At 40.7% G+C, this 27,507-nt stretch overlaps 1 pseudogene; it reads right to left on the minus strand.

Moving 5' to 3' along the window:
• Window positions 1-27,507, minus strand: part of LOC139721476 (NACHT domain- and WD repeat-containing protein 1-like) — a 121,917-nt pseudogene that overhangs the window by 4,317 nt on the left and 90,093 nt on the right.

A 27,507-nucleotide genomic window follows, 5' to 3' on the forward strand; every position in this document is an offset into this window, starting at 1 on the left:
AAAGTCAAACAAGGTCACAGAAAGTGGCTGAAGATGAAATCTACACAGACTGACATGAAGTTGGGTAGCATGACAAGGTTTCAATGATATATATCTAGTTCTTGAAAAAGAAATATTTTATATCAGCAAAATGAAACCCTCGATCTTACAAGCATATACACTCCATTTGAGATTATCTCATCAATAGTATTTTGATTTATTTTTTGCCATCTTTGGAATAAATATAATAAGTCTCAGCAAAATCTATTTCAAAATTACTTTGTTCAATTTTGCTCCATTTTTTCTCATAATCTTTCCGTCTTATCAGTACTCTATATTTTACCTGTCAATCTTTCCTCCTCACGTGCATGTACATGTTTGATTACAATTATTTTACAATGCAATAAATCTAAAAATGATTGGTTCCAGCATACTGCGAAAGCGAATATTTTTGTGTAACCAATTTTTCGCACTCTACCGGGTGAGAAGAGTTTCACATATTCTTAATTCCATGAAATCAAGACATCGAGTACGTGAACATATGGCAAGAAAAAACATTCATGTGCTTTCACTCTTCTGGTAGCTTCTGGATGCGCGAAATGCATGAAAATTTCAACACCAAGAAAATTTCCACTTGTACAGTATGATGTTCCTTACCTTGATGACTGACACAACATAGTGACCATCGTTGGAGATGGCCGCCATGCGGGTGACAAACTCGTGCTGTGGGATGCGGAAATCCTGAATGAGCTTCCTAGCGTTGAGATCCCAGACGAGGAGCGGACTCGGCTTCTGCGTCTCATCGCCGCACACACACCGCTGACCATTCGCACTGACCAGTAGGCTGTTGAGGAAGCGGTCCTCCCCGGCCTTGAAGGTGGACTCGGTCTCCCCGCTGGTGACGTTGATGATGTTGACGTACATGCGGTTGCGCGACAGCGCCACGATATGGTCCTCGTCATGCAGCGAGAAGTATGGCATCTTCTGGTTCATCAACCCCTTGAGTTTGGTCTGCAGCGTGCCCGTGTCCAGGTTGTAGATCTTGAGCTCACGATTGCACAACACAACCACGCGGTGGGAATCAATGAAGCATATATCTCGTGGGCTATCCAGCCCCAGTCAACGTCCTGACTGATTTTTGTGTGATGATATCCCACACCACAAGCTCACCCTTGTCTGGAGAGATGGGACACCATGTGCCACGGCGTTGACTTGCCACGGTAGAGTCGGGAGAGGTTATTCTGCTTTGGCTTCTCACAGTCATCGTCCAGGACTTCATCCTTGGCATCTCTGACCTTCAGGAGACAGGGTGTGGAGGGAAAGAAGCTGATGTGAGGGGGGTTGTTGGCAGTCTGGAGCAGTTTGCTCATGAGCGGGTATTTGCTCTTCTCCTTCTCCAGAGACTTGTCCAGCCGTTGACACAGCTGTGTGAAGAGCTGCGATCCGAGCAGGACAGCGCATATGCCGAGAGTTTGCAAGAACTCTTCCATCAGCTGCAGGTCCTGATTGGAGGGATCACACGACTGCGCCAACCGCACATCCTCCAAGACATCGTACACATCACAACACGTGAGTTTTTTGACCAACCAGTCTACGTCCCACACATACTTGTCCGCAAACTTCTTTTCCCCGGCAATGGAATACATGATAGCTGACTTCCTGGAACCTCCTCAGGTTGTCCACTTTGCCAAAAGCATCAGGTTGGGTGAGCACCAACCTGTCCATGATCATCTCCATGCCTCCCTCGCCCACATAGGGCTTCTTCTTCCCCTTGGCCCAACGATCCTGGAAGTAGTCTTGGATGTTCTTATGTAGCTCCGCTTTTTCTTTCTCTTTGTTAAATATTGCTTGGTTACTACCTCCCTGAAGCATGAGTGACCCCAACATCGCAGTAAGCGTCCATTGACACAGCATTCCTGTAGAATGGACAAGCTCCTGGCACAGGGCCACCCAGAGTAAACAGGGGACCCTCCTCAATGCCTGTGTCCTCTGTGCATACAGCTCATTCAACACATCCTCATCGCACGACAGTATATCGTTCATTTCTGCATCGGAGAGACCATCCCTCGCGATTGTCAGATACGACAGAGATTTTGAAACGGCCACTTTGCCATAGCGCTTCTCCAGGGTTTCCAGATGCATAGCAAACAGTGACGTCACATCTGAGCTCAGCTTCGTTTCAGACACTGCATCATAACTGTGCCACGAGCAGGCAGCCTGGCACGCTAGCTTTATGAAGAGCGGAAGCGGGCAAGCCGCCACTGCGTCCTGCAGGGCGCTGTGCTGGTCCTCCGTCAGGGTCCGCCGGTGAGACTTCAGCAGAGTTTCGCTCAGATTGGCAGCTTCGTCGTTGGCTAGTGGAGGTATCTCTACAAATTGCGCACTGTCCTTCAGCAGATTCTGTATTACAAGAAAAGAAAGACAGAGAAGAGATCTTCATTTATTTTCGCTATCAAGTGATGAATACGGCACAACTCTTTGTTCTCAAGAAGTATAGACCCACAACCAGGAACCGGGCAGGCCCTGTATTAACTCAATGGGAATTACAGAATCTCGGAGGCAATGGGTTAATAATAGACCATGACAATGATTATGATAATTTCATTAGCACAAGAGGTCAACTAAACCGGTTGTCGCTGTTGTCATTAGTGTGAAAAGAAGACTTTCAACTAAAAATAATAGGTACTAATTTACATACTTTGATAAAAATACAAAAATGTGATGTTGGATTTGGCATGCTACTGGCACATAAGTTCTGTATAATCACCTAAAATTATTTCATCACAAACAGTGCTTTATTATCATCATCATCATCATCATCATCCACATCATAACCATTACCCCAATCTTCATGTTCCTATTCATCATTTTCATCATCACCATCATCATCACCATCACCTGAATCTTCATGTTCACATTCACCATCATCATCACCACCACAATCATCCCATCTTCATCATTATCATCATCATCACCACCACCATCATCATCCTTACCCCCACAGTCATCATCATCACCATCATCACCATCATCCTAACCTTCATGTTCATCATCATCATCACCACCACCACCATCCTAACCTTCATATCTATCACCACCATCATCATCATCATCACCATCATCCTAACCTTCATATTTATCATCATCATCATCATCATCATCACCATCATCCTAACCTTCATGTTCATCATCATCATCATCATCACCACCATCATCCTAACCTTCCTATTTATCATCATCATCATCACCATCATCCTAACCTTCATGTTCATCATCATCATCATCACCATCATCCTAACCTTCGTGTTCATCATCATAATCATCATCACCACCATCGTCCTAACCTTCATATTTATCATCATTATCATCATCATCACCACCATCACTATCATCCTAACCTTCATCTTTATCATCATCATCATCACCATCATCCTAACCTTCATGTTCATCATCATCATCACCACCATCATCCTAACCTTCATTTTCATAAATATCATCATCTTAATGTCCATAGTCACCATCGCCATTCCAACAATCCTAATAGCAGCCAACACGCATGACTGACCTGAAGCTTGGTGAAACCGTCAAAGTCCTTCCCTCTTGTCGTCAGGATCATCTTCACGCAGGGAGCCAGGGTCTTGGGGATGGCGCTGAGTGCCTCGGCCTCATCATCGCTGAACTGGTCCAGCCCATCGATGATGACAACGAGAGGTCGCTGTGGGGTGACCTTCTTCAGGAGCTGTGGCAGATCTTTGTGCAATCTCTTGATTCCCTGAAATTCAATCAGACAGTTTGGGGTTTTGTTTTGTTTTGTTTTGTTTTTTTAAGGCAAAATGACTCATCACATGTGATAAAATGAGAGGCATTCCTGTAATGAAAAAAAAAACTATTTTGCCAAAGTGCAAGGAACAAATCCAAAAGTTTTGATATCATGATGTAATATTTCCATCTGAAAAAGAGTTGTGGTCACCATGATCTGAGCAGACCCACAAGAAAAATCATGTCATTATTGTCTTTTTAATTTCCTAGAGATCTTAATTTGACAAATGCTTGTTGATCACTGATTACAAATGATTACATATCATACTCAAAGTATCATAACACTTTTATTTTGCTCTCATTTATCCATTCCTTCAAACTAAAACTGATTTGCAACAAAAGGAATGTTAAATTGCTTGCTTTCAATTATTAGGAAACTAAATGTTCACACTACAATTAGCAAAATATCTTCTTGACATGAAAAACAGTTTGGTGAGTCATGATGTGATGTATTTGCAATGGCTATAAGACATTATCAAATCTTCTGAAAACAAAAATCACCTGTTGCGAGTTCGAACAATGTTCCTTGGTAAGGCAAATGCAAAAGCGAAGAGGCACAGGTGACGTCAACCCCATTAAATTACAGAAACTAGAAATGTCGCTATGGCGACTGGTATGCCTCCGCCTTAATGCATGGTTTTCCTAATAAGTCTATACCACAATGTATTGACAATGTGTGATGTGTTTCACATAATTGGTAAAATATTAAAATGACAGGTTTGTCACAAATGTTTTGAAAGTTCACTGTCCTTGAACTAGGATTAAATGGATGGACAGCTATACTGCCTATGAGCGCAGGTATTTGGGGATTTGAGGATTTTTACTTCACTTTTTACTCTTTTTTTATAAGTCTATGCATTGATTAACTTTCAAGGTATGAAGAAAAGTGTAATTTTACTATCAAATCGTAAAATTTTTTGCATTTTAACTTGTCTTTTGACCCTGGACCTTTGACCCTATGACCCTAAAATTCCCAAGAGAATCACTGTCAGGTAGAACATGCATCTGTATATATATGTACTAAGTTTCATGATCATAACTTAGTCACTTTCGAGATATGGACGAAGAAATGAAATTTAGCACTTTCACTTGACCTTTGACCATGACCTTTGGACAAGAAAATTCTCTGTTGGATATACTGTATACGCTATATATTTCGCGGGGGTTTTATTTTCGCGAATTTCGCGAGTCGGGAGCTATTCGCGAAATTAACAACACGCGAAAATATTACCTTCCAAAATGAATCCCTTGCCTTGATGATACGAACATTTCAGTACTAGTATACCATGTCATGGCTTTACAAACAGACCATACTGGCTAAGCTTGTTTCCGCACGTCCACGTCTACTTACATTGTACGAATACTGTAGAGAGCCAATCCATTATCGCAAGGGGACCACTCGTCAGAAATCTAGCGCGATGGACTTAACCACTTCAAAAATGTTGAATTCTAACTTACTAGTTCGCAGCGTTTGGTGAGTTTTTTTCATGCAGTGTATATCTAGTACCATTCTTATTTGCTAGTAAGTTGAAAATTCACTTTCTTTGCCACTTCATATTTTCTCTGGTCCCTCAATCGCGAATTTAACCACTCGCGAAAATGTGTGACAGCGGCAATTCGCGAAAATTTATGTACGCGAAAATTATAGCGTATACACCACATGTATGTATCAAGTTTCAAGAAAAATCTGGCATGTATTGCATTTAAATATGAGGGAAAAAGTGAAATTATGAGTTGACCTTGACCTTTGACCCATGACCCCACATTCCCTAGGTCATCACTGCTAGTCAGCACATGCATATGCACTAAGTTCCATGAAGATAGCTTGAACCATTTCCAAGATATGGAGAAAAAAGTGAAATTTTAACATTTCCACTTGACCTCTGACCTTTGACCTTTGATCTCATGACTCAAAATTCTCTCTGGAGACTCTTTATTTGTTATTACATGTATACACCAAGTTTCAAGAAAAAAGCTCCAGGCATTGCATAGATATGGGGGAAATGGTGAAATTTTGAACATTTGACCTTGACTTTTTGACCTTGGACCTTGAGCATGTGCGCCCAAAAGTTGATAGGCACAACTTCGTCCACTCATGCATATACATACCAAGTCTCATTGGGACACCTTAAACGGTTTTTTAGTTACACTGTCCACAAAATTCATTACGGACAGACGGAAGGACGGACAACCCGAAAACATAATGCCTCCGGCGATACCTCGTGGTGGAGGCATAAAAAAGATTCCTACTGGTATAAAGCTGGTATAAGAACTCACCCTAGCTCCTATTGATATATGCTCCCCATACAGGTAGGCAATCTGCTCACATACGCTCCTGAAGACTTGGTTTGGTGTTGACGACTCTGGGGATGAACCGATAAACCTGATCACGCAGGCGCTGTTGGGCAAGGCTTGAACCGCTGTCTTTGCGCCCATGGCGGCCAGCGCCGACTTGCCACATCCCTGCGGCCCGTGCAGGACCAAGGGCACGCTGCTGTCGCTGCTCAGGTAGGAGCTGATCTGTCCCACGAGGGCGCTACATCCCTGGAATGTTTCAACCTGCTTCTGGCAGAGGGAGGTGTGGTGCTCAAGCTCGGCACGCAAGCGACGGTGGATTCCTGGACAAGTGAGACAAGGCGGGGTGGGAAACTTGTCAAGCTAAGAACTCGTCACTAATCTTGGTCTGCACCAACACACTGCTTTGATGCTCCACATCATTGCAATTTTCAGGAATAATATTTGTTTTATAAACGTCATTGTGATATTACCAATACAGCTGACTGGTGTACACGCTACATCTACTAAGATTCTCATACCATTTTAATGGAGTGCACTGAATGGCTTAAGCACGCAATGATAACATTGTAGTACAAGTTCTAAATCATCCACAAAACTTACTTATATATTAACCATGTATACAAAGCTTCAAAATATCCAGTTGTTAATCCATCAATAGAAAATATATTTACTGAGCAGAAAAGTCAGCAAATGTTTGCACTAGGAAGCTGAACCTTCAAGGGAATGCAACTGGAAAGGCAGTCAATTATCAAGTCTTTTGACACTAATCCTGGTCAAATTGACACCAACTGTCAGCTGCTTCATGAGATACATCACTGCAAATGTCACAGCTTCTCACACAGAAAGCAGGAGACAGAGAATAGATAGAGAAGAGAAAGAGAGAAGGGAGGGAGAGAAGAAAGAGGAGATTTTGGCGCCTTATTGATCATTTCACTTTACGAGTTTGGCGGAACACTGGTCTAATTCTTGGTCGAGTGTTAGTGATTCCTCATTGGACTTAGCCTTTAAGTTACAACACATATGTATTTGTATCTTTTTAGCTTCTTTTAAATACCATCGTTTAAAAATTCGATTCAAATCTCTGAAAACATAATTATGTTTAATTCAGAAACATGTATACATGAAAGTATATCATGTTGGGTTCTTTTTTACTCAAGATAACCAATTTAGTTTAAAGTCGGAAAAAAAATTCAAACAGCTATCATGCAGCAATAGGAACTCTGAAGCAACTAATTAGTAAGCCAATAGATGGTGCTTAATCTGAGTTTGTGGCTGCTATATTGTTTTACACAGTGAAATAGTAGACTTAAGGAGGCATTCAGGAGGCTGTTGGTTGTGTTAGACATAGGTGGCCACCATGTGCAAGGTTGTAATTCACAATTTCTCTGCAGTGGTTAGTGTAGCGGGTGGACAAAGCAGGTGGCCACTATAGACAGGGTTGACTCTATTTGATATGTAACAGTATCATGCGGCCTTGAGACTACTCAATATAAAGCATCAGTGGGGGCAACAATTAACTGTCTTCTTTATTCATCAACTTATCATCACATTCCCCCTTTCTTGACTCTGCTGCCACATCATGAATGGACACCATTGGCTGAGAGTCCTCAGGCTCACAAGCTGTGTTTCAAGGAAGCTGCACTACCCTACAAAGTTACGGCTGAAATTACTACTATTTGCCAAGTTTCTGGGTATATTTTACTCTAATTCACATGGGAAGCTCTACTGATGGCTCTCATGGATCAGAAGAAAACTGCTTTATTCAAAAGCTTCTCTTTTTGTTCGAGATTATTTGTGGCCAGCCAATTAATGTACATATCAAACAATATAATCTTCAGAGATGTTTGGTTACTCCCCCCCCCCCCCCCCCCTCACACACACACTCTTTACTGTCGGTTTGTGACATTCCAAACCAGACAGAGAGAATGTTCTTAAACATGAACAAACTAAGAATTTGTGTCTATTTAAGTTATACCCCTACCTTGTGTAATCTCGGGTTCACTTGTTCTATTTTCCAAGTGATTCTAGAATGTAAGTAAAACTCAGAAAAACTATAATGAATCTTTTCTTTTATCATATAAATCTCCTACTTGGATATCCACAAAACCTTTTTTTTGTCATAATCATACTTCAAACTATGATTTATGTGTGCTCTAGTTAGTACTGCATTTGTATTATATTTCAGTATCAAAAAATATATATAAATGTCATAAGCATGCTTTCAACAAGCTGAAAGGACTTGGCACGGAAAACAAGGGCTACAGACTACATAGAGCTCATGTCTTTCACATAAGAGGATAATTGATCCCATAGCGACATAGACAGAGAAAAAGAGGTAGATAGATAGACAGATAGATAGATAGATAGATAGACAAGTAGAGATAGATAGATAGATAGACAGATAGATAGATAGATAGATAGACAGACAGATAGATAGATAGATAGACAGACAGGTAGAGATAGATAGACAGATAGATAGATAGATAGACAGATATATAGATAGAAAGATAGATAGATAGATAGATAGATAGATAGACAGACAGACAGGTAGAGATAGATAGATAGATAGATAGATAGACAGATAGATAGATAGATAGATAGATAGGTAGATAGATATATAGATAGATAGACAGATAGACAGATAGACAGACAGGTAGAGATAGATAGATAGATAGACAAATAGACAGACAGATAGGTAGAGATAGATAAATAGATAGACAGATAGATAGATAGATAGATAGACAGATAGATAGGTAGACAGATAGATAGAGAGATAGATAGATACATAGACAGATAGATAGATAGACAGATAGGTAGAGAGATAGATAGATAGATAGATAGATAGATAGATAGATAGATAGACAGATTGATAGGTAGGTAGGTAGATAGATAGATAGATAGATAAATAGATTGATAGGTAGGTAGATAGATAGATAGATAGATAGATAGATAGACAGACAGATAGATAGACAGACAGATAGAGATAGATACACAGGAGACAGAGGGGAGGCAAGAAATAGCATATGACAAAAAGAAAGTGATCTGTGAAACTTGGAGCAAAATTCAAGGAAACAGAACTGCAATAACCACTGTTTGCTGACGGTCTTATTGTGAAATCCCATGAGTACTTTACACACACACACACACACACACACACACACACACACACACACACACACACACACACACACACGCACACTAATAAGTATATATAAATACATACATCCTGTTCATGTCACGATGATAAAGCTTACAATGTAATCCTTCTCAATAATCAAGACAATGAGGGAGACAAGTCTTCTCTGATTGGTTTTGTTTTAAAAATGGAAACGATACACGAGTGACACTCCATAATATTGTAAGAAAGAAATTATGAGAGAGTAGTCCACATGAACACTCTTCTTAGATGGCTGTTAATAGTGCTAAGTGCATGATGCTGCTTTACACAAGTCAACAACCTAAAATGGTAACAACTTCCTCAGGTTGCTCAACTGTTTACATGTTTTCGATCACTCCTATTCATAACACTTTCAGATTCCGGCTCTGATGGATGACGATTCGGGCTGAGCTTGCGAGAACACACGCAAACAACTTTCTCCTATGACCTTTGACACCTACCATGACCTATCGACCTTCTCCACTGACCTCTGACCCCACAAAGCTACTTACTTGAGGCCTTGACGTCCTCCTGCTGCTCAGCGATGGCCCGGTCGATGAGTTCGCGGACGATGGTCTGCACCTGCGAGCAGAAGTTCTCAAGGTACGTGGCGTGGCTGGACACCCCGTCCGGGTCGAGACCCTTGGGGCCCCAGGGCACCTCAAAGGGCAGGAAGTTACCCTCGTTGACCTTAGAGTGGAGGCGCTTGGTCAGCTGTGCAAGCTGCTCGTTGGACTGGATGGAGGATGGGGTATTTGAGACAGGAATGGGGAAAAGATGGACAGAAAGAGTTGGTTATGACGCAATGCCAACAAACGCCATCTTGTGGTCATCCATACATAACCCAGTGAAGTGGTTCCCCTCTTTAAAGTACACATAACTGGACCTCACAGAAGACTAGCTATAGCAGCTGAATATGGGCTATCCAGCCATCTTCTCAGATGGGAAACAAAACAAACACACAAGGTCCTTCCAATAACCATCACTTTCTGTGCATCAAATTACGGGAAAGGAGTTCAGTATATTACTGTAAAACATGATATATTCGCGGCATGAATTTTTCGCGAATTGGAGCCGACAGCCTTTTTCGTGGCATGAAATTTTCACGAAGTGCCACTGGCATCTGAATGCATATAATGTAAACATGGACTTTCGCGTGCATTTTAATTTCGCGAATCTTGGCGCTCGCGAAATTCGCGAAATTAAAGTGCACACGATAATTCCTTGTTTTACAGTATCTCAAATATTTCATGTCAAGTAATTGTGACTTCTGGTTATGGTGTTGTACAAAATCATGTCACAACCATCAAGCAACTTTGTTTAACTTAGTCACAAACGATCTCTAAGTACGATTCCTGTCAAGTATGGTGGAAATTGCTACAGTAGGGTAAAGGGAAGAAAAGACTGTCCTCCAAACTTATCATCTCCCCTTCGCCTCCCCCAACTTCCCCAGATTTGGTCAAAATCAGACAGCAATTTGAAGAAGAACTAACAATGCACACAAAATGGAGGTTAGTAGACGACAGATCACAGACGACCAGGAAAAAGTAATAAATGAACTCACTCGAAACCTTGGTACAGGTGAGCTATGTATATCAGAACCTTGGCCCTTTCACAGCTATATTGGTAATATGCCATCATCTACTGGGAATATGGTAATATGATACTACACTATAAAGATCTACTGGCATACTTGAATGAGAGAGGCTTCGAATATAAATAAGATGTTTGGCAGGCACAGCTAAACCTTGAGTTCTCCTTGAGAACATTAACCTGCTTAAAACCACAGCTATCATTCTATACTGCACTCCTGTGGACATGAAATTCAGAGTTTACAAACTCAGGTATGCCATGAAATAATCATGAGATATTTCATGAATGCACGATGCCATTAAAAACACCATATATATACCGACTGCAGAGGTCTTTATCATGCGTTTCACGGTGATATAAAGTAAGCAGGCTGGCAGTAACAGTGAATCATGTTATCTGCAAAAAAATGACAGATTACATTCCATTCCTGTCTACACCTGAGATATCCAATAACAAAGAGGTTCTAACAAAAGTTGGGTCCCAACTTTTATCAGGACCACTTTGTTTTACTTTGTTTTGGATATCTCAGCTATTTCAAAACCAATTTTCATCCAATAAACTTTGAATTTCTCTTAGAATTGAATGCTCGTTAATATTCATATTTCATAAGAGGTTTGTAATTATCTCACAACAAAAGTTGGAAACCTCAAACCCCATCTCAACCAAAACTATACCATCCCTTTCATGAAGAAATTCCCACATAGTCCTTGTTAACATTGATGGATCGTTTGATATATGGGCATCAGTGACTCAAGTGCTCATTTGGATCTGCATAATGTTCCTATCTATATGTCAACATACAATGAATTTTATCTGTTTCTGATGTTTAGCCGCTTTTGCTAACAGCTTAGACAGTCTTCTAGATTATCATTGATATGCTATATAAATACAAATCATCAATATTATTATCATTACCATAATATTGAAAATCACACTTGTGCATTTCATAGCAGCATCAATCATCTTCTTTCAAGTACGCCACTAAAGCAAAGGTTAACTCTACACATGCATTTTGTTTTTGTTTTGTTCTCTATCCCAAGTGCACCAAGACACAGAATACTACCGAATGAGAGTCACATGTTATCATGACCACAGTAAGAACTCTCATTATGACAAGAGATGCCACAGTCATTGTGCAATACCTTCAAATTCCCCAGGCACCGAGGCGTGAGAAGGATGTGCCCAAAATATGTACCTTGTAACTCAAGACGGACCCAGCTCATCTTCATCGTCACACAAACCAATTAATAACACACATCGGGAATTCCACCTTTCACATTAACATCGTTCTTGATTCACACTCCCACTGTCTGAGCTTAACCAAAGCCCGCCGCACACTATACGATCAGACCAGTCGTACGACTTTAAGACCAGAAGTGTGACGTCAACAGCCTCGCCATTTTCCAGTCGTGCGACGGGTCTTAGTGCCAGTGGTAGAGATTTGACATGTTGAATTTCCACGACCGTTCGAGGGCTTTCAGCCAATCACGATACAGCATTATGCGAAGAATATGGAAGCGCACGCAATGTGCGCTTCCATACTCATTGGTAACATAAACTGAAGCCAGAATGTTCGTAAACCTAGTTGTGTAGTCTGATCGTATAGTGGGCGTTGCCAAGTCGTACAACCTGGTCTCATGGTCTTAAGGTCATATAGTTGTGAGTCATATAGTGTGCGGCGGGCTTTACACAACATTACATTCATTTCACCTGCTGTATGATTAACAGTAAAACGATTCCATGTGATGATTCATGAATGTGTTTTCTTATGAATTAAAACCACAGTACTCAAATAAAACAAATATGTACAAGACCTACATGTATTCCGGGAATAGAACCACTGTTTTTTAGATGAATTAATACTTTTGTCGGAACAATCCATAGAGAATCATGGGCATTTTTTAGACTGAATATCTCACTGTGATGATAAAGTCACATGTGCGTGGAAAAAGGAGACGGCTGATTTGAGAGTGGGGCAAGACAGACAGCACTACATTTCATATTACATTTAAATGGAATCACATGGTCTATTCTGATACAATCTATTACTGGTATTCCTGTGCTCCGATAAATGCTCTCTTCCGATCATCTCCATGGGAACAGTTTACAAAACTTTCATCACATGATCAAGTGATGTCATCAGAACGCAAGAGAAATGACACTGATTTCTCACCTTAATCTCATAACACTTTTTTCCCCTTTACATGGAAAGCTTATTTTTAAATTCTAATAATGGAACCACCTGGTGATGATAATCAGTATAACATATGATCTTTTTTTTAACCTGATGTCTGTGGTGTACTGTACTAGCAGGTTAATATAATGTTCTACGTAAGATTGTTCAGACCACTTGTACACTACCAGTCAAGCAAAGGAAGAACTGTAGCAAAATGAATGCCAATGACATCAACCAATACTAAAGAAGGAGGGGGAGGGGAAGGGAGAGGGGGAGAGAGCGTGGGAAGAGAAATGGGGGAGGGGGTGACACGACATTTGCTCCTGCGACAGTCGCTCCGAACTTATTTTCTCCAAGGACTTACAGTAAGGGTTGTGATTGGGTTTCAGGTTTAGTTTGATAATGAAGATCAGGATTAGGGTTGGGGTTATGTTTGTGAGTAGAATCTATGTTTGGCTTCGAGCATTTGCAGCCATTTCATGGGAGCAATTGTCACAGAAGCAAATGTCATGGAACTGGAGGAGGAAGATGGGGGAGGTAAGAGGAATATTTACCTCACTGTCGACCTCCTTTCCAGCTTCAGTCTGGACCAGGTCAAGGTAGTTGGTTGCCATGGAGTCGTTGCAGTCGATGCCCTTAAAGATGCGGTGAGCCCAGATGATGCTCTCACTGGAGCTCTCGGGACTGAACACTCCCTTCTCTATCTCCGTCTCCAGCACTGTGTAAAACAAACAAAACATGACACTATCTCATTCTCTCAGTTCAACCACATCCTAGCCTATCAAAAGCCACAGAGAGGAAAAAAATGCAAGAACACAAAATTCTAATGCTGTCTCTTTTTAAGTTTGAAACGCCAGCTTGTTACGGGAACATCAACTAGTCAAATGGTGTAGTAAATATTGGATCATATCAGTAGTAGGGCTGACACTGCACATATTTTGTATTTGAGAAAGATTATTCAGAACTGGTTACATTCATAAAATCTTAACAAATCAGAAAAAAATTTACATAATGTTTTGCAATCTGAGCAAAAAACAAAACAAAACAGAACTACACTCTTAACATCTTTTGGCAATGGAAAAATCTTGACTCACATTTGGAAATAAAGAAGCATTTGAAAATCCTACTTCGGCCACAAAGAATCATCAATGGACTACAAAGGGCTTGCATGATAGTGGATTTTATACTCTTCAGGAAACAGTAAACATGAGCAAAAAATCACAATACAGTAAGATACAGCACCAAACTGGAGAAAAATGGCTTTTGGGATTTGATGATGTAGCTTATCAATGGTACTGGCAAATTGTATAATTCCTTACTCGACGCCATGTACATCTCCTTCTCCTCCTTCCCCCAGCAGCTGCTCAGGATCGTGTGCACCTTCTCCCTGTTCTGCTGGCCCTTGCTGCTACCGTCCTGGTAGATGTAGACCGGGGGCGTGGCATTGGAGTCCAGCTGGTAGCACTGGGAGAGAAAGGCCTTGTCCTCCTCGCTGCCCACCTTCTTCAGGAGGCGGTCGTAGGCCGAGGCCAGGATGCGGAGTGGGGCAGCCAGGCGGTCGTACTTCTGGTTCAGGAAAGACTGTTGTAGAAAAAAGACAGCAGATTGGCTCTAAAAAAACGCTTCATTCCAAGGATGATTTAGCTTTGATAGTGCAATAATAAAGTGCTCCTCATGCCATGCATTTCCTAGACAAAACTTGTCAGTTAATTTTACAAAAAATATACAATATTTGTGCTAAATTGATTGCTTTCTTTTTCAAGTTATCGTAGATTATTTTACTTTTATTTTTCTGTCACTGTTCAGTTTTGAAAGAAACAATATAAACACACAAAAACCCCACCAAGATACCCTACAAAAGAACTGGGATGGGTTCTTCCAGAACTTGAATAAGAGGCTGACAAACATAAAGTGTATTTCAAATCGGATTATTACAAACTCTACCATCAAAGATAGCAGACTCATTCACCAAAGAGCCTTACCATGCACAAGACTGCTCTTTTAGAAAAAGGAAATGTCATGCAGATAAATGAAACTTTCAGATCTGTAAATAGATATATAAATCAGTAAAAGATTAGCAAATAAACTTCATGAAGTTTGATGAAAGAAAAAAACCCAATTAATGGAAGAATTCATATTGCCACTTGAAAATCACTGTAATTAATCAACATAAATTATGATTAAACACATAAAAGAATTGTCATTTTTTTTAAAAAGTCACTGTATCTCACAAGTGCATTGTGTAATCTGAGTTGTCTATGCAGGTGATAATATTGACAACACCTTTAAGACAGAGCAAATATTGAGCAGTATACTTCATAGCACTGTCATGCTTTTCTCTGTTACTGACAATTGAGACTTCAGATATCTGGGTGTGAAGAGTCAGGCCTGAATTCAAACCACTCACAATGAAGTTGGGTCCCACAGAGAGGATTTGGCAGTTTCTGATTTCGTTGGCACACTGGTCTAGGAAGCGATGGTCTCGTATCCTGTCGTCCCAGATGCCCCAGTGGAGGTCGATGACCTCAAACTCGTAGCCTTTCCCAGCGCAGTACTCTCTTAGCCCCGGATACACTTTTTCCATCAGGGCACAGCGTTCTACCTCCGAGTCTGAAGGTTAAAAGAAAAAAAAAGATGGAGAAAACTGGGATGATAATATGAACAAAAATGCTAATGAAGATGATTCAAATAATGACTATGAAATAATGATGACATCGAAAACAATGATAACAATTATGATAAGAACTTGTGCAATTCTCAAAGTATTTCTTGTTTAAACTACACATGATATGTAAATCGGGTATGATTTCTCATCTCCCAAGTTGCATAACATAAATCTTAAAAACACTCTCTCTCCCTAAAGTTACTCTTTCTTATGAAAAAAAGACAATTTTTAATACAAATGGATGGGTATACAGTACTTCTTGTTACAGTTGAATGATGAGTTGGTTATTACTTCTTCTCTTTTTCTTTTTTTTTTTTTTTTGGGGGGGGGGGGGAGGTTGACCAAATATTAAAGTAATAATCACTTGATAGATAAAATGTGGCATGAAAAATGATGACAATGAGGGTGATCATGATAGTAACAATAATAACAATCATCATCATCATCATCATCATCATCATCACTATCATAATCATAACACAAATGGTATCAATTACAAGAAGAGGAACAGGCAGATTTCATCTGCTTGAATATTTTATCAAAAACGAGAAAGTTTTCAGAGAAGCTCCATGACAGCTGACCACTTGACTATTGCTTTTTCATTTCCTCTTCTTTCTATCACATTCACTCAGGGCAGAAAACAATGCTCGAAAAAGCTTTGTGCGAGCATTTGAGGTGTGAGTGTACAGTTGAAAGGCCAACATCTTGCGGGTGCGACGCAACCAGCCGCAACCACTGCGACCCCTTGCCTTGTACAGGGCCCCTGGTCAACAGCAATTACGACTTGTGAATAGTAATTTGATATAAAGTACGCCACAAGCGAAAGAAAAGAGAGCAGAAAATTATACGGGACAGAGAGCAAAGGAGGAATGGAAAACACATCTAAAGAAAGTCAAGTACATCATTACACTTAATTCAACAAGGAATACCCTTTGAGTTCCAAATTCAATTTCTCGCAAAACTAACCCACTTGTTTGTTCTTCATTTGTTTCTTTGTTGTTGATTTTAAAATCAATCTGGAAGCTCTAAGACATGTTGTAAGTGGAATCCTGATTTGATTTTCTGAAAGGTGTAGCTAGCAGGTAAAAAAAAAAAAAAGATGCTGGCATTTTTAGATATCTGAGCACTATATTCCAACAGAAGCAATTATGTAACTGAGTCTGTGAAAGAGTATGAGTGGTATCAATAAAAACACTTTTTGATCTTTTATCTGCATTATTATTTTGAATGCACAATGATAATAAAAGACATTTCTCACATCAGCACCTTTTTTTTTGTCACCATTAGCAACGGGTCACAAGTGTTACGATCACAATGTCACGATGAGGATGCAAAGTATTATTGTTATAAAGGGAATTCCAGCCTAAAATACACTACTTGTTCTTTTATAGCTCTTCAACCCCACTGTTGACAAGCTCACTACACTAAACATACAAACAGGCAAATCTACTTGCTTCCCAGCCCAATCTAACTCATCCCCTTCCTGCGTCTATGATTGGCCTGAATCTTCCACCCCTCTCCGCCTCTCTCTACCCCTGCCTCTCCCAGCCTCCCCCTGCTTCCAATCCCCCCCCCCCCCCACCTCCTTTGCGGTAGATGAAAGCTCATTTATCAATAACCTCAGCAGACGGCTACGTTTGTACGTTCTTCCCCGGCCACAAACAGACCACGCACGAATCCATGCACGGAGTCTCGCATCTCGACCGCACAAACTGAATTTCCCCCGACAAGATAATGGCAGGGCTGTTCACATTCATCAGCAGAAATAGATCACGCAAATTTGAGATCCTAAAAGTCACGGTTTTATCACCTTAATCAGATGATCAAGGCATCGGTTACCAACTCTGGGTCAATCCAGCTCAAGTGGACATTTTCGGCGATGTGCAAATTTGGGTAGTTTTCACAGATTACCAATAATCACAAAAAAAAACAACATCATGCCCCATCACAGGTTGCAAAGTTTAAACCATGCTAAAACATTGTAACCCTATATTTGGTCATAAAAACTGTTAAAGGGATGGTATAGCTTTGGTAGAGATGGGGATTCAGATTTTAACTTTTTGCAAGATAATCAGAAACCACTTATTAAGTATGGAGATCACACAATTCCAAGACAAATTCATGGTTTATTCCATGAAAATCGGTTTTGAAATGGCGGAGATATCCAAAAACAATGTAAAATTAAGCAATCCTAATAAAATGTGGGTCCCACAATTCTAAGACGAATTCGGCCATGGTGAAACCATAGCCGAATTCTAGATTGATGTTTATGCGGCAAAGAAACAAATTCCATATCATAATGTGTAGACAATACTCTACATTACATGCTTATGATACAGCCACAGTGGATGCATGCTGGTGATGACAATTTCAATGTGTGTTTTTTTCTTTTTTTCAAAACAACTTTTACATGACTGAATCTGGGTCGAGGGGAAGAAAGGGGCTTCAATATTTACTCGCATCTCCTTGGATACAAAGTTTGACACAGTCCTACATAGCACACTATTTCCTGCTTTGTCTCATGTATCTAGTGCTTTAAAAAATATATACATATATCCAACAGGAACACAGAATGACTCTTGTCATGTTGAGCGGCAAGAATCATGGGTAAACTCATGTTGCCATGCCGACAGACAGTCTGCAGCTTTTACCACCTATTGGCCATGTACAATTAATAATTCAGGCTAACTCAATATTCCTCCTCTTGAGCTGCGACGGTAATGAGGCGGGAAAAACTCGCCAGAGACCATCCCCATGAGCAACTACAAGCATGTCAGAACCAACTGCACCCGCGGCCAGACTGCACGCTCTGAACAGAGTTTGTCTGCAAACCATCTGATCCACTAATTTACCTGCCATTATAACAACAGGCATTGCAATGTCAATCTACAAACACGGGTATTGTACAATTGTTTTGCAAAGGAAGGCTCTGACACATACTCATCATATCCTTCTATTCCTTCATCTATTCCTCCAGTGTTGTATATCCATCTCTATCTCTCTTCCTCTCTCTCTCTCTCTCTGTATCTCTCCCCTACCTTACTATATATCTCCTTTTCTCTTTCTTCCTCTCTCTCCCTCAATCTCTCCCTCTACCTCACTTCATATGTTTCCCTTTTAATACCTCTCTCACTTCACTGAATTTAATGTCACAATAAAGTATAAAGTTGATAAGTTCAACCAAACAGAGACATTAAAAAAATATGTACCCTTTCCCCACCCACTTACTATTCCTCCCCCCCCCCCCCCCATCCCCACCTAAACAAAGGGAAAAGAAAAAAACAAGCTAAACATGTTTAATTGCATTGTGGAGTCCATGCCATGGCATTGGAAGCTAACAATGCCTTCCACATGCTATGGTTGCATAAGGATAAGGAATGTCAAGCTTTTATACTTGCCTTTTGTTTTTCATTCAACTGAATAAACCCTAAAAATGCACAAACTCCCCACCCCTCTCCACTCCTCTTATCACATTTCATATGCCACACCATACTACAGAACTCTCCAACCCTCAAGTTTACAGATAGGCAAGCAATAAATTATAAATCTCATAATGATAATTTGAATACTCCCTGCTCATAAATGATAAAAAAGAATGCTTTTAATGGCCTTTGCTGTGACCTGAATTACAAGGTAATGCATATCAAATAGCATTTATTGTAGTCTATTGTAGTCAGAGTACCAATAAGCTGGAAGGGGGGGGGGGGGTGTAGATCCTGGCTCTAATAGAATAGAGCTAAAAATTTGCACAAAAGCCCAGTATATCATGGTCAAAATTTGATAAAATCAATCTTCTTCTTCTTTTTTTCAACCTGTAGAGGACTAGTTGATTTTGCTATATAACACATATTTCACAGACACCTGCCCGAGTAATTTCAGATCTAGTCGTCAAAGGGTTAAGACGGATAAAGAGCACACGTCTGACTGAGATTAGCTCTGTAAAAGACATCCCCATCCCCCTCCCTGCCTCCTCCCCTCTTCCCCCCCCCCCCAAGTGCTTTGCTTCCCCAGATCAGTCCCGATGCAACGAGGAGCCCACTTCGTTGTGATGGATGAGTCGGTACGGAGTCAGAGTGGCATGACGGCATTATCTCGGGTCGCCAAATTGCGACTGCTCTCCGGCGATGGCCACACCTGCTCGTCCATCGGGCTTCACCATCCCCCACAGCCTCCCCCACCCTCTCCCTTCGTCAGCGCAATGCGACGCGCCCCGTCCTACTTGTCCGCAACGGGCAACGAGGTGTCTGACGCATACATAATGACCAGCAACCAGGTCTCTTCATGATCTGAGCATGCTCTCTCCCTCTCTCGTGTCTTCGGTTTTAAGTGTCGGAGGGATGGAGAGGGGGGATTAGACTCTTTGTCCAGTCCCCAGATGTCATTGCCGATTTTACATTCCCTACAATTGTTCAAGACAAGAAGCTGGTAGGCTGATTCGACAGATTACCACCATGATGTCTTTCATTCAAAAACTAGGACAGGGGATGAAGGGGATCAGTACCTTGGCATCATTTCTAGAGCGTCGGAGAGTTAATCAAACAGGTGGTAATACTGTCCTCCTGTCATCAAAAAAAGAAAGAAAAATCATAGCCACTGAAAATTGTCAAGCAGTTCTACAATTTGTACTTCTTAAATTGAGTGAAATTAATATAAATAGAGAAATTATTTAGTGATTCGACCATTCTTAAACTAGTGTAACAAATCACACAGTCTCAATTGTCTATACCGCCAAGATGGTCCAATCACAGCAATCACAGCTGGAGCCTACATCTAATCAAGATCTCTGCACAATTGTGGCACTTTGCACAAGTGATAACTCCCCCCCCCCCCCCCCCCCCCATTTACTCTTTTCTTCAGAACTTCAGAAGCTTTACATATATTGGTATTACACCAAAGCTAAGTGTGATCTATTGATTGGATCACTTTGAATTTGCACAACCTGGGGGGGTTTCATAAAGCTGTTCGTAAAGTTACGAACGACTTACGAGCGACTGGTGATCAGTTCTGATGTGTTATACTTATCAGAATTTCCATAATTGTAATTCAGCATAGCATTCCCTACGGAGCATTTTGCACAGATGTGTTTACATCTGTTTGGTGTTTTCCTTAAATATTTGCTCACTTTCCTTCCAGAGGTTTAGATGCACAGGTTGTCACGCTTGACCATGTGCTGCTTGTAATCTTCCGAGTGGTTTGCATAGATCTGATATGAAGTGCGCTGAAGATGGAACATCTCTTTCTCCACAGAGCACTGGCAAGCTGTGGAAAGTTTTTTTTTTTTCTTCTTTTTCTTCTGTACGTAAGCAAGTGGTCTGCTGGCCTTATTCACTGCAAGAGCTCCATTTGTATGTCCAGTCTGAATTCATTGCAGACAGTAAATCTATTTTTTTTAAATGCATTCCACCTCTTCTCAGTGGACTGCCTCCCATAATTATGATATGATGATCTTTTCAAATCATCATTTTCTGACATCCATACCAATCTTAACTGCTGTAAACTGAACTCTTCCTATTCCCATAGTGTTGATCACGCTAACAGCCACTTTCAATCTGTTCAAAAAGCAGCTTATCATTGTCATACCCATCTGCCTGTATATGATGAAATCATCTAGAACTAGATGTAGTCCAAATAGAGTGGCTTCTTTTGTTTAATAGTAATAATAATGATGATAATTAATAATAATAGTAATAATAATAGTAGTAGAATAATAATAATAATGACAATGATGATAATAATAATAATAACAATAATAATAATAATAATAATAATGATAATAATAATAATAATAATGATAACAATAATAATAATAACAACAATAACAATAACAAAGGTCTTATCTATGGTAGCCTCTTCAGTGTTGCCACTGCTCTACCAGAGGGCCCTGCCATTATTCAAGTATAGCAGATGAAATGGCCCTAATGAAGAAAACAAAAAGGCCCTTGTGATTACTCTACAACATACCAGCAATCCCAGGTCATGTCCACTAGAATTTACCAGATGGACAGGATGGACATGACTGACCGGTGGGTAAGAGAGGGGAGAATCCATGTCATAGCCTTACTCATGGTGCCATGTTAGCTCTGCTTTTAACCCATTGAGGACTGACTGATTTTACTACGACACGCTTTTCTCATAGACACTTGCCTGAGTATACTGGGGACTCATCCTTTAAGGGAATGGATACCAACTGATCAGGGAGGAATGACTGTTCCAATCTTTGTGGTATTCATATAAGAGTACATTATAAATCTATTGTGTGAAAATTATTTGCCTTTCATGTGGGATAACACCATAGCCCTCACTAAAGTCCAGTCAATCTAGATCTGCTCGTTCTGTGGTTGCTGCAGTTTGACGGGAACGTGCGAACTGTCAAAATAGGTTGGGACTTGAGTGACCTGGATTTTCAGAAGGCATGCCGAGGAGTGTGAAATGGGAAGCTATTCCAGGCAACATGCACTCAGAATTTCTGCGTGCAAATACGAGCATACAAACTGCCTGAGACAGATTTCATTAACTTTTTCCTTTAAATATTACTGGATACGCAACTGTCCTTTTCCAGTCATCATGGAGATCACATTCCAAGAGACCTTTTTTTTCCCTGCTCAGTTCAGTTTTCTGTAATAGAAACTGACACACCACAGTCTTCTAGGAATTAAACCACTTTCAGAGACCAGAGACAGCATCAGAGAGTTGCTACAAAAAGTCGGGCAGCCTTGCAGGGCTGCAGGCTCAGAGTTGGTTTTGAATTCAAAGAATACTGTAAAACAAGGAATGTTCACATGCATTTTAATTTCGCAAATTTCGCAATCGCCAACATTCGCGAAATTAAAATGCATGCATCATGCGAAAGTTCTTGCCTACACATATATGCATTGGATGCTAGTGGCAATTCTACAGTGAAAATTTCATGCTGTGAGAAAGGCCGTCGGCTCCAATTCGTGAAATTTTCATGCCGCGAATATATCGTGTTTTACGGTATGTTTTCCTTGTCAGAAAAAGGGTTTGCTGCCTTGGACCTCTCCTGAGAAATGCTCTGATCTTTGGCAATGTCCCGCCCATACTTTGTATAGCTTGATATGGATAATTACAGGTCCTTGTCACAAAACGGGCTTGCTACCCTGGGTTAGGACCTCTGCTAAAACCAAGTGCTCTTTGGCAATGTTCAGCCCATACTGAGTGTGGTGAGGATTATGACGAAACCTGAAATTGCGATTCACTGCTTTAATAACCCCCTATACACACACATGAAAATATTGCATTTATGCAACCAAGTACATGCAACACTAACATCCACCAAAATAAAGGCTAAAACCTCAATATGTTTAGAACCAGGACAAGTTCATTCCATATAAGAACAGAACAGCTCAGTAGTTATTAATACTATGTCATTAATCATCAAAGCCTCCGCAACCCACTGGATGAGTCTGCAGTGATAAATAGTTTGTTCTCATTATCAGCACCACAAAGAAGCCTGTAGTTTAACTCCCCTGTATATACATTGGCCTTGACCTGTGGATCTACAACTGAGCAACTGTTTAAGTCTGAATCATGACCTTATAAAATGAAGATGTCACAAGCAGTGTAGCAGTGGGTTTAACCACAACTAAATAAGAATAACAAAAGACTAACAATAAAATACTTTACTGCTCTTACAAAAGGAGTGGGTGGTTATGGTGTTCACTTTTACAACTTGAGATAGTTTTCCCACACTGATGATCCCCTTGAGTGATTGTTTTTTTTTTTTCTTTCCCTTTTCATCTCTTTGTTTTGAGGATGGAAATGGAAGGGGGGGGGGAGGGATTTAACATTATGCCCAACACACGCCTTGACCCGTTAAAGACGAGTTCTGAATATACTCAGGCAGATGTCAATAGGAAATGCATGTTACAGCAAAATCAGTCCGTTCTCAACAGGTTAAGGCAGGTCTAGGGCAATTAACCCTGGACAATTACCCCAGACCATTCCCCTGACCCTATAACCCTAATCCTAACCCTAACCCAAACTCAAACCCTAACCCAAACTCTAACCCTAAACCTAATCCTAAACCTAACCCTAATCTTTACTCTAACCTCATTACTAACCAGTATGTAGCTGGGGTAGGGGATGGGGTTAATCTTGTCGGGAGGGGGTATTTGCCCAGATACAGCTTAAGATAGGTATTAGATAGAGACAATGGCTCGTCCTAGCCTTGGGTAAAAGTAAGTTAAAGAACATACATGGTGTCCTAAGCTACAGCACAAGCCCAACAGAAAAACTGATACAAGTATATCATCCTCCTAATCAATAGCTCGGCAGAAATAAGCCAGAATTGTAACCTTTCCAGCTTCAATAAGGGTGATATTAGATTCTCACTCAATGGCAAAGTGACCAGACATGCTTAGGTCATCCAAAACAGCATCATGGTAGTCACTGATGAAGCATGCTCATTATATTCATTGTACATGTCACAATAGGCAGGATTTCCACACCAACCCCATCACTTGAACAGGGTCTTGCTTCATGGAGACTAACTGTATACATCATTTATATTTCTTATTTAAAGCTTTTTTTTTGTTTTTGTTTTTGCAAATTTCACAAGTCAGGTGCTATTTGTGAATTTAACAACAAACGAAATTATTAAAACTGATATCAAAATTAATGTGACGTGCACGCATGCATTTCTCTGTTCATTAATACTGCACTCCAGTATCATGAATTTAAGCACCCTTGCAAAATGGTTGGCAAGTTCCCATTCGTGAAAAAGTATACTTGCTAAATACGTGGCATACAATGTATACCACAGAATGCTAGAAATCAAAGCATGACAAAATTGCACGCCTCTAGGCTTTCAGCCAATAGATCGCCACAGTAGCAGGACTTGCATTCATTACCCGATTGCCAGATTTGATTTCAAACATAAATTTTTGATAAAACTAAGGTGCTGGGCAATGGATGCTGCAGAACAGCTGCTTTGTTCACTGAACCAGTTCATGGTCTTTGATGGTTGTATTCACTACCATTAGTGGGGGAGGCTAATTTGCTAATAGTAATACTGAACAAAAAAAAAATACAAACATTGTATGCTGGAGTTTAGAAACAAATGATAAAATCAATGAAACAAATACATACTTTGTAAAGTGACTTCCTGGAAATCAAAATAATCACTTCAGGATTTTACGGAGAATTGCTAGATAATCAAAAAAAAAAAAATTGATGAAATTTTTTTGATAGGTGTCCTGGGAATCTTGCAACATAATTGTGTGAATATCACGTCTACTCTTTGAACACCCTCAAAAATCTAATCCCTTTTTGTTTGTTTTTGTTTGTATTTTTTGGTTGTTGTCATTAACAGATAATGTGACATTCTTATATTCCGATATATGGGGTGGATTTGCATTCCACACTCACAGCAACTGTTCACACTCCTTGTGCATGAATGTAGATATGCGGCCACACCATCGTATGCCAAAATGGGGCGCAGCCTGTTTGGGCAGCTGGCCTTGTCAGTAGCAGCAGCAGCAGCAGCAGTAACGGCAGCACCTCACCCACTGCAGGGGGAGACCCCAACAAGATTGAGTTGTGAGGGGCTCGCAGAGAAATTCCTCTCCCACTCAGCTGATTAATGGAAAGTGCACATGTGACACAGCCGACCATGCTCTCTCGACGACGACGCTGCGATTCTACAAGCGGTCACACCAGGCAGAATATAATATACTCTGTACAGCATTCGTATGATATGTTTCATGTCTGCCGGCTGTATCGTTAACATCTCCTTCAAAAGTGCAGGTCAAAGCTGCCATGCAAATGTCAAGTGCACCAAATATGTCATCTCTGAGACTGGCTGGCCCACTTCTCTGGAGTTGCAAAAATTTGAGATGAGCTCTAAATCAGTCATCAACTTGTGATAGGCGCACTGTCTACTCTAAGTAAAAATGTCTCGCTTGTGTTTCATCAACCCTTTTCCTGGTCAGGTAACATCACCTGCTCATTGTGATACATCATATATCATGAATCAAAACAAGCATACTTAAAATCATAACTTTGAAAGTCTTATGTCAGGGCATTTACAGCTGTATCCGTCATCATCTCTGCAAAGCCTTTAACATTAGATCAAACTTTGATTTGTATCTCCATTTATGAGATTTAGTACATTTATATCTGAAAGTGCTATTTGAAATAAAGTATCCAAGAAAGTTCTTCTCTAATATTCATTAAGTCACTTCTACGCCATAAGATGTTATCATCAGAACCATTAGAATCAGTAAATGACCCTCTGAATAGCTAAACTGCATTAGATACAATCAACAACTTTATTACGTTCTGCTGTTTATGATCACCTTTTGAAGCCGCTCAATATCCGAACTAATAAAGTGGGCGTGTTTACCTGGCAGAGCAATTCATGGAAATGTAAGTTTCAAATGAAATAAAAAATGTACAGATGTATGCAACTTGCAGCCAAATCATGCAAAATATACCAGTATATTTCACATCAAAATTACACTTTCAGTGGCATCATGTTCTAACAAAAGAAAAAAAATTATTCAGCTGTGCCTAACCAGACTTCCTAACCATTCTGACTGAAAAATAGGGATGATTTGGCTCGAAGGTAGGAAAGAATAAGCGGCTCCCATAGAAGTGTGTAGCAAAATTATTCAGAAAAATATGAAACTGCTATTGGAATAATAGCTGGGAATGGTCAAAATTCAGATTCTTTCCTCTAAATTTAGAATGATTGTGAGGTCTTGCTTAACTTTAAAGTGCTAAAGACCTGTATTTGAATGTTTCACAACAATTGCACATTATGATAGCTTTGACTCTGGGTGCGAAATGACTAAAGACCCCATCGCATGGGAATTCATGGAGTGGGAAGATGGGTCAGGTTCAGATCTATTCGAGACTTCCCATAACGAATTGTGTACAGCTTGAAATCAACTGATCTTAATGTACGCACACAGAGAGCGAAAGAATCTTGACTAGAGTCAATGTTCCCGACGAGCGCACACTTTGATGCACATATTCGCTGGCATGTGGCTGAAGGGCGCTATTCATGGTTTCAAATGTACCCCGGTAGGCAGCGAATGAAAACTGATACAATCGGACCACCACGGTCATTAACACACCTTGCTATAAAGATTACCTTCATGAGAAGCATTGACGTATATCCTGATCATCCTTGGTTTCAGCTTGCATTTGACCGACGCTATCCGGCCCAGGAGCATGTTGCGAACCTCGCTGTCATACAGGGCGAGGTCTGGGAGGGCGGGGCCCGAAGGCAGGGAGGACTTATCCGGCGGCGGTTTGCCGGGAGAAGGGGACGGCTGGGCCACAGGTACGGGCTGCTCCTGCCGGATGGTGGGCGAGGGCTCGGTGGGCTGCGGAGGTGGCGGGGCTATCTCCTGCGTGGCCTGCCTGGTATTGGAGGGCTGCTTGTCTGGGTGGGAGGACTCCTTCTCCTCTCCAGAGGAGTGGCTGTTGCGATGAGTGCCCAGGCTACAGGAGAGATGGACCAGAGAGGAGGGGGTGGGGCAGAGGAAGAAAGAGAGAGAACGGGGAAATATTGATTAGATACAATGGGGAAAAAAAAGAACATCAGATATGAAAGTGAATTTTGGTAACTTGTAGACTACTTATGCAGGTGTGGTTCTCACCCCATCCTGGAATCCTGGAATCCTCTTTTGAATAGTGATGCCAAGATGCAAGTGGGAGTAAATTGTTATCACTAATATTGAGGCATGGGGTCCACAACTAAGGTGTGTGTGTGTGTGTGTGTGTGTATGCATGCATGTGTTGCAATCTCAGAGAATGTTGCTGAACCTCATTCTATACCCAAGTGAAACATAC

Source organism: Diadema antillarum, unplaced genomic scaffold (genome assembly GCF_040938485.1).
Source record: "Diadema antillarum isolate AM-2024a unplaced genomic scaffold, OU_Dant_1.0 scf00000143, whole genome shotgun sequence".
In the NCBI taxonomy this organism is placed as follows: domain Eukaryota; kingdom Metazoa; phylum Echinodermata; class Echinoidea; order Diadematoida; family Diadematidae; genus Diadema; species Diadema antillarum.